The 14,087-nt window shown below is 38.2% G+C and overlaps 1 protein-coding gene across 3 annotated transcripts in view; it reads right to left on the bottom strand.

The window, feature by feature from the left end:
• LOC150100615 (insulin-like peptide receptor) overlaps positions 1 to 14,087 on the bottom strand; it is a 782,259-nt gene that overhangs the window by 233,350 nt on the left and 534,822 nt on the right. The gene's annotated exons all lie outside the window — the stretch shown is intronic.

The raw sequence follows: 14,087 nt of genomic DNA on the forward strand, positions 1-14,087 counted from the left end.
ATGAAACTGACTGTAAGAAAATTATAATGTGCTAAGGATTCATTACTGACAGTGGTAAAGGAGTTGAAGTTAGTGGCAATAATAGATGTAGAAGAAATTTTTCCATACACATGACAAGAAGGGAGAGAAAAAGGGTTTGCTTCTGGAAGTTGTATGAGATTTGCTAGATTTCTGCTTGGAAATCAACAGATGAGTATAAATGAGTCTAAGGAGAAATAGGATAGGGCATCCATGAAGAATAGCTAGCAAGGGATTCTCATAATGAGTCTTCAACTCCAGAAAAGATGCATGTGATGATGATGATTATGATGATAACAATAATATACATATAACACTGCAGAATTAGGCAAAGATTGAAGCAGAAAATGCTAGAATTGGCACTAGCAGACAAACTTTGATTAGAGTTGTGACTGTAGATATTTGTAGCACAACTTAAAAAGGGAGATGACATAAAAGTTTTGACTGTGATGGCAGTGAACAGTATATAAGTCACGTAATTGAGATTGTTAAAAAACAATCTATGAAAATAGCTAATGCTGATTAGGATGGGCAGAGTGGGTGATTCCATTGCATAATGATAGCAAACAATTTGATGCATAGGCTGTGTAGAAAGAATGGGTGTGAGTTCTTGGATGTGTAGAATGAAAGAAGAAGGGATTTTACATAGGATGGATGATCTGCACTCGAATGCAATTAGTATCAGGAGCCTCAAGAAATTACTTATTAGTATGAGAGACTTTATTATTATTATTATTATTATTATTATTAAACAAGACCTCATGGAGTCAAAGACTCATCTAGGAGGTCCTTTTATCTTACACACACATCTCATCATACCGTGTCTTAAACACATTCAAACTACTTGCAGACACTACGCTCTCAGGCAAGGCATTCCAATCTCTCACAACTCTGCACGAAAAAAACCTGCCTCTCACTCCCTTACTCACACCCTCCTTATACAGTTTCCAGGGATGACCTCTGGTTCTCCCCTGATCTCCCACTATTCTCTGTAGAACTTCTCCACCATTGATCCTATAACAACCCCTTACCAACTTGTAGGTCTCTTTCATATCTCCCCTCTTCCTTCTCTCCACGAGCCTCTGCAAATTACATCTTTTCAATCTTTCCTCATACTCAACATTCCAGAGGTCAGAAACTACCTTAGTCAGTCGCCTTTGGACCCTTTCCAAATCTCCTCATCCTTCTGAAAACCCGGTGACCAAATCTGGGCACAATAGTCCAAGTGTGGCCTAATCAAAGCCTTATACATTGGAACAAGTATCTCCCTACTTCTACATGTCAGTGTCCTCCGCATCATTCCCAGAAGTCTTTGTGTTGTCTTCACAATTTTGGCGATGTGTCCCCTAAATTTCAGATCCTTATCCACTATCACTCCCAGATCTCTTATTTCCTCTACTTCCAACAATATATTCTCACCAAGCATAAATTCTGCATCCCATCTTTGTTTTCCAAATTTTAAAACTTTACATTTTGCAACATTGAACTCACATCCCCATTTGCTTGCCCAATCACTCAATTTATTCAAGTCTTCTTGCAAGGCCACAACATCTTCACTACTCTTTATGGTTCGTCCCAACTTTGCATCATCTGCAAACAACTGAATATCTCCATCCAAATCTTCACCAATATCATTAATATATAAGTTAAATAGTAATGGCCCTAAAACAGACCCCTAAGGCACTCCACTAGTGACTTTCCTTTTCCTGGATATTGCACCCCCATACACAACTTGTTGATACCTATCAGATAGCCAGTCTCCAATCCAATGCACTAATCTAACATCCAACCCCATCTGCTCTAGTTTGACTGTCAACTTATCATGAGGTACTCCATCAAAAGCCTTTGCGAAATCCAAGTATATTACTGTGTATCCTTCTCCTCTGTCCAAGGAAGCAGTCACTTTATTGTAATAAGTAAGTAGATTACTAAAACACGACCTCCCTTTAGCAAATCCATGCTGTCCATCAAAGATTATACCATTGTTGTCAACCCAACTCTGGATCCTAGTTCTCACAAGCTTCTCCAACAACTTAACCACAACACCTGACACACAGATAGGCCTATAGTTTGATGCTTGAGTTCGATCACCTCCTTTATGAAGTGGCAAATCTTGCCCTCCTTCCACTCTTTAGGGACTTGACCGAGTGCAAGACTCGTATTAAAAAAATATGTCAAGGCAGGTGTCAACTCTCTGGCACATTCCTTCAGAATACGTGGTGATATATTATCAAGCCCCACAGCCTTATTTACATCTAGTTTACTCAACTCCCCAAACACCTCTGGCTCACTTACAGTCAGTCTCTCCTCCCCATCATCAACTGCTCTTAATCTCTCCATGAAGTCACATTCACAAGATTGAAAGATCTTTATGAACTGCTCATTAAGTATCTCCACCACACATTCTGCAACAGCTGTCTTTATACCATTTCCTCCAATCAATGTCATCCTTCCATAATCATTCTTTCTTTTGCTGGCTACATATCGAAAGAACTCCCTAGGATTCTTTTTAGCTTCATTAGCTAACTGCTGTTCATACCTCTCTTTAGCTACTTTCACCAACCAAGTCACCCTCCTTGCCTGGTCTTTGTAGACCTCATGAAACTGGTTACTTCCACTTCTCTTATGCTGCCTCCACAATGCCTTTTTTTTCTGTATTGCATGCTTAATCTCTTTATTCATCCATCTCACACCTACCTTATTTAACCTTCTCACCCGTGGTATACATTTAGACATTGCATCTACTAAATAGTTTTTGAAAATCCCCCAAGCTGCATTGATCTCTTTTCCAGCTAACTCCTCATTCCATGCTACATCTGCAAGCTGTTTCCTGAGCTCTTCATAATCACCCCCCCGCCCTTGTAGTTCCACATATACCCTTTTTTCACAGGGGTCCTTGCACTGCTGGCAACCACCCAGGTAATCACCTCATGGTCACTTTCACCAATTGGTGGATGATTTGACACCTCATTTATAACTACATCCTCCGATGAGATGACCAAATCCAAGACCCTTAATCCTCGTGTGCCCTCTGTTACATACTGTCTGAGGTAGTTATCCCTCAAAAACTCAAGAAACTCATTTTCTTTACTTCCAGTCGCTATCTCTTCAATCCAGTCTATATTGCCATAATTAAAATCACCCATAATGATCACCCTTTTCTTATTTGCTTGGCTTATGTGACTATACATTTCACTATCACCACCATCCACATTACCAGGTCTATAACAACATCCCACCAAGTATTTGATTCTATTCACCTCTATCTCACACCATACTGCCTCAAAACCACTGGCCCTATTTCCCTCTTGCATCTCTACCTTGTATGGACATAACTCTTTCTCTATCATCAATAGCACTCCCCCTCCCTTTTTATCCCTTCTATCCTCACAAAACACATCATACCTTTCCATCTCTATTCCTGTCAGGATGTCGTCCTCATCTAACCATGTCTCACTTATTCCAACAATCTCTGGGTACACAGACACAATTAGTGCAACCATTTCATCCGCCTTGTTTCTTATGCTTCTAGCATTGGTATACAAACACAACAACTCATTTCTGGATCTACAGCTAGTTCCACTGATACCATTCATTCGATGTGCTCTCTCCATGCTGGACTGGGGCCATTTCTCTTTCTGCTTCTTCATTTTAGAACCCTTTGCAACAACATCTGTTTCCTCTTGATCCCTGGTCATCCCATTACTTTCCTGCCTACACATGCTCTCACCTCCTCTTGGAGCATCCACCTTTCTCACGCTGTGTATCCCTGTCCACCCTGGGCCTCCCCGTTTCCCTGCTCCTCTTGCACACCCATTCTCTCATTTTCTATACTCATACCACTCACCTCTCCATTCATTTCCACTTCTTCAATCTCTCCTGTCTTACTCTCCTGCTCTTCCACATCACTCCCCTCTCGATCTGATTCATTTTCTCTATTCACTTCTCTACCTTCCAGCAGCAGTCTCTCCAAGCGACTCACACCATAACCTTAAATGCAGAGAGTCAAGAAATTGTGATGGGAGGAATGATGCAAATTTGTGTGTAAGAGTTAAGTTATGCAACTAAATTAATGATACAAACATGACTAATAATGGAAGCAATTTTGATAAAAAGAAGATTGTGTGTTTGTTCATCAGATTTGGGCTTATTAAGTTGGGTATGGGTGTTTGCATAACTGAAGCATTAGACATGAACAAAAATCCGAAAGTTGTTCAACTGGGTCATGCAGACTGCAGAATAAAATACACAGGTAACTTATTATATCTGTACACAAATGCAAGGAGTATAAGGAACAAGTGAGTTGAGATTGTTACCTTAGTGAGCTTAGCTCTCGGAGGCAGATGTACTAACGGTTATTGAGTGTAAATGGTACAATATTTTTAGGACAGCTAGATGACTGGAGAGGAGGGAGTGAGATGCTAATGATATCAGATCATTTGAGTTCAATTAGGGTAGACAGCTATGAATGCAATAATAGTAAGATTTCATTGCAACAGTCAGTTTGACGCTATTTAGTGTGAGGCAGAAAGACCAAATCCATGATGGGGATTGCTAGTGAACAAGGTGGATAAGTTACTAGTGATGATCAAACATACTGCCACATAAATTTAATGGGTACTAAATGATAAATCATCAGGGGTGACTTTAATTATCTATATATTGATAAGGTAGTGGTGAAATCTCGTGAAAAGAATGAAGCCGAATATATTGAGCTGTTGCATAACAATTTCCTTAAGCAGCATGTGACAGAAGGAACTTCAGGTCAAAGAGTGTTATATCTGATTACATTGTCAGAGGTGGTTTCAGTAAGAGATGTGATAGTTCTGTCTCCAATTCAGGACAGAGATTGTGCAATCCTGATGTGGGAAGCATATGGATATTCCATTTAGAAAGCATTACAAGATCAACTTTTAAGCAAGAAAAATGACAAATGAGGATAATACCATGGCATGTAAAACTGCATGGGCTGGATGTTGATAGTGCATGGGAGGTGGTTAAGAAGTGTTTGCAGGAGGCAATGGCTGACTGTATACCAAAAGTCCGAATAATAAATCAAGTAGGGGTTAAATGGATGAATAACACTATTAAGCTTGCGCTGCAAAAAAAGAAACAATTGTGGGGGGAATTTAAGGAGAAAGGTGACCAGCAGGCGCAGGAACAGTATAAAGCTCAGGCCAGGATGGTAACAAGGGTGGTAAGAAAAGCAAAAGCAAAAGCGGATTACGAAAGAAAATTGGCTATGCAGGCTAAAGAGAATCCCAAACAGTTTTTTCAATATGTTGCAAGTAAAGGGGAAAATGTTCATGGCAGAATGATCTTAAAAAATGCTGAGGGTTGGGAGGTAACCGAATCAGTCGATATAGTGGAGTTACTGAGCGAGCACTTTGCAACAGTATATCGTCCAGGTGGTGACATTGCAGGAATGGAAGAACCAACAGCTTATACTGGAATTGTGATGAATGAAGTAGAGGTAACTAGTCTATTAAAGAACCTCAATGTCAATACATCTGTAGGATTGGATGGCATATAAGCTCGAGTCGTACATGAAGCGGCTAAAGAATTGTCAGTGCCCTTGACCATTTTGTTTAATTTGAGCCTCGGGTCTGGGTCAGTCCCAAGGGGATGGAAGGAGGGGAAAATAGTTCCGCTGCATAAAGGTGGTTCCAAGGCTGCTGTTGAAAATTATCGGCCAATCAGCATAACAGGAATCATTATTAGGAATCGGGGACAGCATGGTTTTGTGAAGGGTAGGTCATGCCTTAGTAACTTGCTCACATATTATAACACAGTGATGGCTGACTTGGATAAGGGTAATGGGTTTACAGTTATACTGCTGCTGGACCCTGCTAAGGCCTTTGACAGGATACCACATGGAATTCAAATTCAGTAAATTGCTGCATATGAGGATGGATATAGGGTTGATGAGATGGATAAGAGGGTGGTTGACAGAGAGATATCAGAGAGTAGTTTACTCAGTAGTAGAGTCCACAAGACGGCCTGTGACTAGTGGTGTGCCACAAGGATCTGTTCTTGGACCACTGCTGTTTAATTTGTTCATTAATGATATAGGAAAGGATCTGAGAGGAACAGTTCATTTGTTTGCAGATGATGCAAAGTTGGGTAGGGCAATAGTGAATGCAGATGATGTCAAAATTTTGCAAGATGATTTGGATAGATTGGAGGTCTGGGCTAAGGAGAATGGTTGTCAATTTAATGTGACAAAATGTAAGGTTATGCATTTTGGGGTGAAAAGATTAGCAGCAGTTTACTAAATTGGTGGAACTGTACTTTAGGAAATTGATGAAGCACGAGATTTAGGAGTGCTGGTGGATAGGGAGTTGAAGTTTAAGTTGCACATTGCAAAAGTGGCCAAATCAGCTCATCAAATCACTTGGTTGCTGAAGAATAAGTTGACAAGAGAGACAATCAGGTTATTGTTCCTCTGTATCGAGCCTTGATAAGACCCCATCTCAACTACTGTGCCCAGATTTGGTCACTTAGGTTTCTTCTTGATGGGGAGGAGGTGGAGAGGATCCAGAGGCAAGTGACCAAGATGATAGCAGGTCTGTGGAATGAACCATATGAAAACAGGTTGAGGATTTGTGGGTTGCAAAATTTGGTTGATAGGTGGAGGAGGGGAGATATGATTGAGACATTCAAATTACTGAAGGGTTTCTATAAAATTAATTCAGAAGATATTTTTGAGAACAGGGCTGGTTGTGGGAGGACTAGGGGACATCCATGGAAACTGGGCAAAAGTGTAGTTAGTAAAGGTGTTAGAGCTGGGTTCTTTACTTTTAGAGTGGTGAATGAGTGGAATGGACTGCCTGAGTCTGTGGTGAATGCTGTGACAGAGAATGAGTTTAAGGCGAGGTATGATAGACACTGTATGAATGTCGAATAGTTGTGATGAATATGATTTTGGGCCTCCCTCGATGAGTCTAATGACTCCCTGGAGTTGCCAATAATAATAATAATAATAATAATAGCTTCAGTCGCATATCAATTACTAAATGGGAAGAATATCAGCAGTGCATGGGAAGTATTTAAAAATACATCAATGATGCTATAATGGAATGTATATCTAGGTTTGAAGAATAAATAGGGTAGCAGAGAAACAGATTATTAGGATTGCACATTAAGAGATTTTAGAGATTCTTAAGAAAACAATGATGTGGAAGGAATAATGTGTACAGAGAGATGATGTCAGTTATGAAAATTATAAGATGCAGGTATGAATGGTTATAACTGTTGTACGGAAAGTTAACTGTGAGTATGAAAAGAAACTGGCTCTGCAAGCTAAAGACATCCCAAAAGAATTCTGTCATTATGCTGCAAGTAAAAGAAAGAATGAATGTGAAAGAATAACTCTTGCCAATGCAGATTGTGTGTGTGTGTGTGTGTGTGTGTGTGTGTGTGTGTGTGTGTGTGTGTGTGTGTGTGTGTGTGTGTGTGTGTGTGTGCGCAAATGGTAGAAGAAGAAGAAGAATGAGTGCCATTTGCTAAAAGCTAACCCAATGTATGCAAAATTGAGCTGAATGCTACCTCTCCAATGGAGGAAGAAACTCAGCTGTATGAGAAGGAGGTACTAGAGCTGTTGCAGAACCTAAATAATAGTTTGGAATATCAGCACAGATACTAAAACAGTGTTCAGCTGAACTGGATTTTCCTTCTACTTGGCAGTATAATTTGAGTCTCAGCATAGGAAAATTCCACAGGAGTGGAAAGAATGCATAATAATTCAATAGGTCAATAGTTAGACACAAAGACTGATGTGTCTAACTATTGACCTATCAGTATCTCTGCAGTGGTGGTGAAGATTTTGGGAAAGTTGGTAAGAGATCACATATAGAAATGGGTTGACAGAGAATCTATACTTTGTAATGAACAGGATGGATTTACCTAAGGGAAGATCATGGTTTGAGTAACTTGCTCACATTTTATATTAATGTTATGGTTGAGGGAACAAGGGAAATGGATACACAATGATACTTTTAGACGTTGCTAATGCTTTTGAAAGGATTTAGCATGGAAAGATACTGCATAAGGTGGAGGATATGGGATTGGATTATAAATTATTAGTTTAGATAAGAGGATGGCTGAGTGACAGATATCAAAAAGAGTTCTATGGGATTTGTGAGTCTACAAGATTTAAAATCCCTCTGGTGACCAGTAGTGCAGCAGAGGGGTCAGTCCTTAGTCCCCCTTTATTCAGTCTTTACATTAATTACATTGGAAAATATTTGACACAGGTGACACACACACACACATAGCCATTTTGCAAAGAGAGACAAGGTAATCAGAAATGCATCTGACATGCAGCACTTGTATGTCATATAATTTGAATAGGCTAAAATTGGGCATGTGAAAATGGCTATCCGTTTCATATATGTAAATGTAATTTATGCACTTTGGTGTAATGAGATCTTCAATGGTGTTTTTTATTTGCAGGATTATGCTAGAAGAAACTGGCCAGGCTAGGATTCTTAGGATTTTAAGGAAGTTAAGAGGTCATACAGCAAAATCTGCAAATACAATTCACAGGATAATTGCAATGCTAAAGTGAACATGAACAGATTAAAGATGATATCAGGACTATGGAATGTACATTATGAGGAGAGATTGAGAATTTGTGGACTTTAGATGCTAGCAGGGAGAAGAAAGAGGGCTGATATGATAGAGACCTACAAACTTCTGAAAGGTTCACACAGGATACCATTAGATGGAATTTTTCATTTTATGGAGACTGGGGAGACGATAAGAGAGTATTCATGGAAATAGAGAATGAATGCAGTCAAGAAATAGGTGAAAGCTACATTTTTCTCTTATAGAGAATCTTGAATGGAATGAAATCCAGAATGGAATGGATTGAATTTGGAGGTTGTAAGTGCAGAGAGAAGCCTCCATAGCTCACTCAGTATAGACGAAGCCCTTTGGCTGGAAAGACCTGGGTTTGATTCCCATCAGTGACGAGAGGAACCATTATCTGGTTTCTTACAGAGGAGGGGGTTTTTTCACCTGGCAACTTGAAATTTTTGTCTCCCAGAACAGGCAAACTGTCCCCGTGAACAAACGCATCTACAGACATAGGACACAGTGTGAGGCACAGGCATGACCACCTTATCCTTGAAGCGGTCACAGTTTCAAATCGTAATAGGCCATGCCTATTATGAACGTAATGGGCCACTAGGCCTAATATACATAAAAGAAGGAGGAGGAAGTGCAGACAGTGTGAATTAATTCAAGAGAATATATGATGTGTGAAGAGAGTGTTATGTGGCCTCCCTTGATGAATGCCTGACTAATAATAATAATAATTATTATTATTATTATTATTATAATTATTATTATTATAGTTGTCTGATCAGTTCTTTATACAGTGGTGCAACCACTTCCGTATCCCTATATAATAAAGTATACTCGGGTCTCTTTTTATGTGGATTTGAAGTTATGCAGTATAGTACACCAAGAGATATGAGACCTTTTGACACTTCTGTGCATGTCAACAGAAGGAGCATGCATTCCGATAATAGGGTAATCCAGCGTTTCCCAAATTTTTCCTGCGACGTAACACCTCACAAATCCTGAAATTTTCATGGAACACCTTGGTTATTTTGTAATATATTAATTAATAATTCATTGTTAATTTAGCTGATTTATTATTATTAATTAATACTTGATCATTAATTATTACTTAATGATTAATTAAACCTCAATTAAACATAAACATCATTAAATTAATTTGTGCTGATTTTCATTGACATATCCCATTCTGATCACCAAAAATTTATAATATTATTATAAGTACTTACTAGTGAATGCAGACTTTTTCTCCTGTATGCTAGTAGTTTTCCCCTCCTTTTGTACATCCTGGAGATCGCTTTGCAGGCTGGAGGTGGATGAATCACTATCTGTTGCTTCACAAACACCTTCAATAAGAGATTTCTTAACACACCAAAATTAAACAATGTCCCTTGTCTCTTATTCATATAAAAATTTAAATCTGTAGGCATATTATTTTTAAAAAATCATGGCACTATGGTTTCGAAACAAGCACTTTCACTCTACAATATGAACTTGTGAAGAAAGTATTCAGTATTACTAGATCTGAGAACCGGATACAGACTACCTTAATCTTCAATTTCAGTGGAAAAATTTTCTTTATACTTCCTTGCTGATTGGTCACTAACATTTGCAACACAGATGTTATTTGGTTCAGTTTTGAGAACAGAGGATACGCTGCACACTGTTGTAATCAGCTTGCAGGCAATTTTTATGACTGGTCATAAATAGTGGTATTCCCTTTCCTGAATGTTGAGAGGTTTCAATATGTGAAAATTAACGATAATTCATGAATACTTCCACATTTAAAAATACATGGCTTGGTCACTAACATTTGCTACACAGATGTTATTTAGACGTTCTGGGTCTGAGCTTTTCGACATATTCACGAATAACATTCGTGAATATGTCGAAAAGCTTGGAACACTTATTCACCTTCCGGGGAACACAGCTTGGGATATCCTGGGGGGTAATCAATCCGTATTGTGGGATGAGTCGTTTAATATTACAAGGCGGAAAATTAAATTCTCTTTTATGATCATCGTAGTTTTTTAAGTCGTAACTATTTTGTTTGTATAACAGTTGGAAAATTTTACCTATAATTGTTGACGAATTTTTTCATCGCCGTTGTACATAATGAACAGCGTGTTGCAGCACATTCTGGCGTAATGTGATAACGTGCAAGCAGTGAGTGTTCATGAAGTTTAATTTTCCATGTGAGTAAGTGTTTGTCTTTTTATTATCGAAAGTCTAAATTTTGCTGATTGTTAATTTAAAGATTTAACTTGGTCCAATGGAAAAAAAGCACCAAAGAGGGGCAATTTCTTTGGAAATGAAAACTGCAATTTTAGATCGCTTAGCAAAAGGAGAGGGATCTACGGCAATTGGTAAACATTTTAATTTAGGTGAATCTACTGTAAGAGCAATTAAAAAGAATGAAGTCGCAATAAGAAAATCTGTCATTTCTGGCACAAAACTGAGTGCCAAATTATCATTGTACTCAAGAGATGCTTTATTAGAAAACACAGAACGAGCGCTCGTAATTTGGATTGAAGAATTACTGCAGACATTTTCTCCTGTGTGCTGGTAGTTGAATAAGTGGTTATTTAATTAAACAAAAAGCTCTTTGGTTTTATGAGCAGATGAAGCAATTGGAGCCATCTACTTCTGCATCCCAGGCTGATAAAGAATTTTCGGCTAGCAAAGGATGGTTAACTGGGTTTGTAAAAAGGAATGCACTTCATAACATGAAGATTACAAGCAAGGTTGCAGCAGCAGATGAAGCAGCAGCCAAAACCTTTCAAGAGAAGTTAGCCAAAATTATTGAAGATGGTGGATATTATCCCAATCAAGTGTTTAACGCTAAAAACAGGATTGTTTGGAAGAAAATGCCTAGTCGAACTTACATTGCAAAGGCTGAGAAAAATGCAAGTGGGTTTAAAGCAAGTAAAGATCAAGTAACGTTGTTATTTTGCAACAATGCATCAGGAGATCGAATGTTGAAACCCCTCCTAGTAAATCGATTTCTAAGACGACATGCTCTAAAACAGCTGCTGGTACATTGGATGGCTAATACAAAGCAATTATTGAACCATTCAGTTGAAACATATATGAATCAAAAATTTAAAGTTTTATTAATTGTCGACAATGCACCAAGTCATCTGCATTTAGAACATCTCCAAATGTGCAGGTAGTGTTTTTTCCACCCAATACAACAAGCATTATTCAGCCATTAGATCAAGGCATAATTGCTACTTTTAAAAAATATTATGTTAAGCACACTTTTCAATTTAAATTAGATAAACTAGAAAATTAATCATTAACAGTAACTGATGTTTGGAAAAAATTTTCTATTTTGGACTGCTTAAATCATGTTGCATCTATTACTGAAATAAGACCACAAACTTTAAATGCCTGCTGGAAAGCAACTCGGCCTGGATGTGTTGCAAACAGTCCAACCATGCAAACATCTACATTATCAGCTGAAATCATTACTTTGGTTTCAGTAATGATTTCAGAATTTTAAAGATTACAGGATAAATTGTTCAAAGAGCTGATCACCAACCCATTTAACCAATACTATACAGTATATATAATATACTATATACATCCTATGCATATTGCACACTAATTTATTATTATTATTATTATTATGAGGGCGCCACCATGGAGTCTGAAGACTTATCACAGAAGATCCAGTCTATTATACCTCTCCTTGAACCCATTAAGAGACAAAGCACTCACAACTCTGGCAACAACCCATAGCACTCATTCACAACTCTCCAAGCAAAAAATTTAGTCCACACGCCCCATTAACCACAACTTAGAGATGACACTTGTTCTGGTCCCTCAAGCCAAGTGCTGAAACATTTACCCTACATCAATCCTATAAAACCCTTCAAGCAACTAAATGTTCTATCATATCCCCTATTTTAATCCTATCAACCAACTTCTGCAATCTACACATCCTCAATCTATCCTCATAGGGAACATTCCTCAGGCCAGTGAACATCTTGGTCATTCACCTCTGAGTCTTCTTCACTGCTTCCTCATCCCCAAGAAATCCAAGAGACCATACTTGAGCACAGTTGTCCAGATGAGGATGTATTCAAGGCCTTACAAGGAAAAATAACAACTTCCTTATCTCTACTAGTTAGTGTGTTCTTCAAGAGCCAAGTAATCTGATGAGTTACATTAGCAACCTTAATAATATGTCCTCTGAACTTTAACTCTGTCTACCACCACTCATAAATCTATAACTTCATCTCTTTCCTGGAGTACAGTGCCATCAATGTGATACACAGCTTGTAATCTGTTTATCCCAAAATACATAACTTTACATTTCTTCACATTAAACGTACACCCATTACTGACAATACTGACAGTCTATTTAAATCGTCTTGCAAGCTCTTCACATCGCATTGATTAAATATTACTCCACCTAATTTTGCATCATCAGCAAACAACTGAATATTTCCTTTCAAGTTATTTCCTGTATTATTTATGTACATTAAACAGCAAAGGTCCCATTAATGAACTTTGTGCTACACCACTAGTCACCTGTTTTTGCCTCGATTCTGCTCCACCATATAGCACTTTTTAATATCTGTCCAACAGCCACCCTCTTATCCACTTAACCAGTGTCATATCCAACCCCTTTTGTTCTAATTCACATAAAAAGTTCCATGAGGTATCTGATCAAACATTTTGCAAGATTCAGCAGAATCGTCGTGTAGCCATTTCCTTTATCCAACTCAGCTATTACTCTATTATAAAAAGTTAGTAAATTACTAAATCATGACTGATCATTCCCAAAGCCATATTGCCCCTCATACAGTATCATATTCTTACCAACCCATTCTTGAATTTACTTTATAACCAGTTTTCCAGTACTTTTATAACTACTCCTGAGATATGGATTGGCCTATAATTTGCTACTGCAGTCATAGAACCTACCTTATGCAAAGGAATTATTTTGCTCTCCTTCCTTCGAACTCTACCATAGCTGAGACTTAAACTAAAAAGCCTAGTCAGAGTTATTGCTAGTTTCTTTGCATATTCTCACAAAACCCTAGATGATATCCAGTCTAATTCCACAGCTATATTTACATTGAGATTCTGCAATATCCTAAGAACCTCCAATTCATCCACTTCTGTTCCCCCATTAGTGCCTGACACATATGTTAAAGCAGTAACCTCACTAGGATGATATATCCTTGCAAAGTGGTCACTCAATAAATCTACTATTTTATCTGCTTCTGTCTCCTCATTTGACCATCATCTCTCATTAAGGTTAATCTTCCATAGTCATTCTTCCTCTTATTTGCCATGTAATGAAAGAACTCTTTGGGATTTTCTTTGGCCTGCTTGGCCATATTCTTCTCATAATTTGAGTTTGCCTTCCTTGCCAAGCTGATCACCTTTCTAAAAATACCCTCCTCAGCATTATCTTCTAACTCCTACCTGATTAACCCTCCTTATCTTAGGTATATAATTTAATATTG

The sequence above is a fragment of the Typopeltis vanoorti genome, chromosome 12, assembly GCF_054136105.1.
Source record: "Typopeltis vanoorti isolate ZY-2024b chromosome 12, IOZ_Tvanoo_1.0, whole genome shotgun sequence".
NCBI lineage: Eukaryota > Metazoa > Arthropoda > Arachnida > Uropygi > Thelyphonidae > Typopeltis > Typopeltis vanoorti.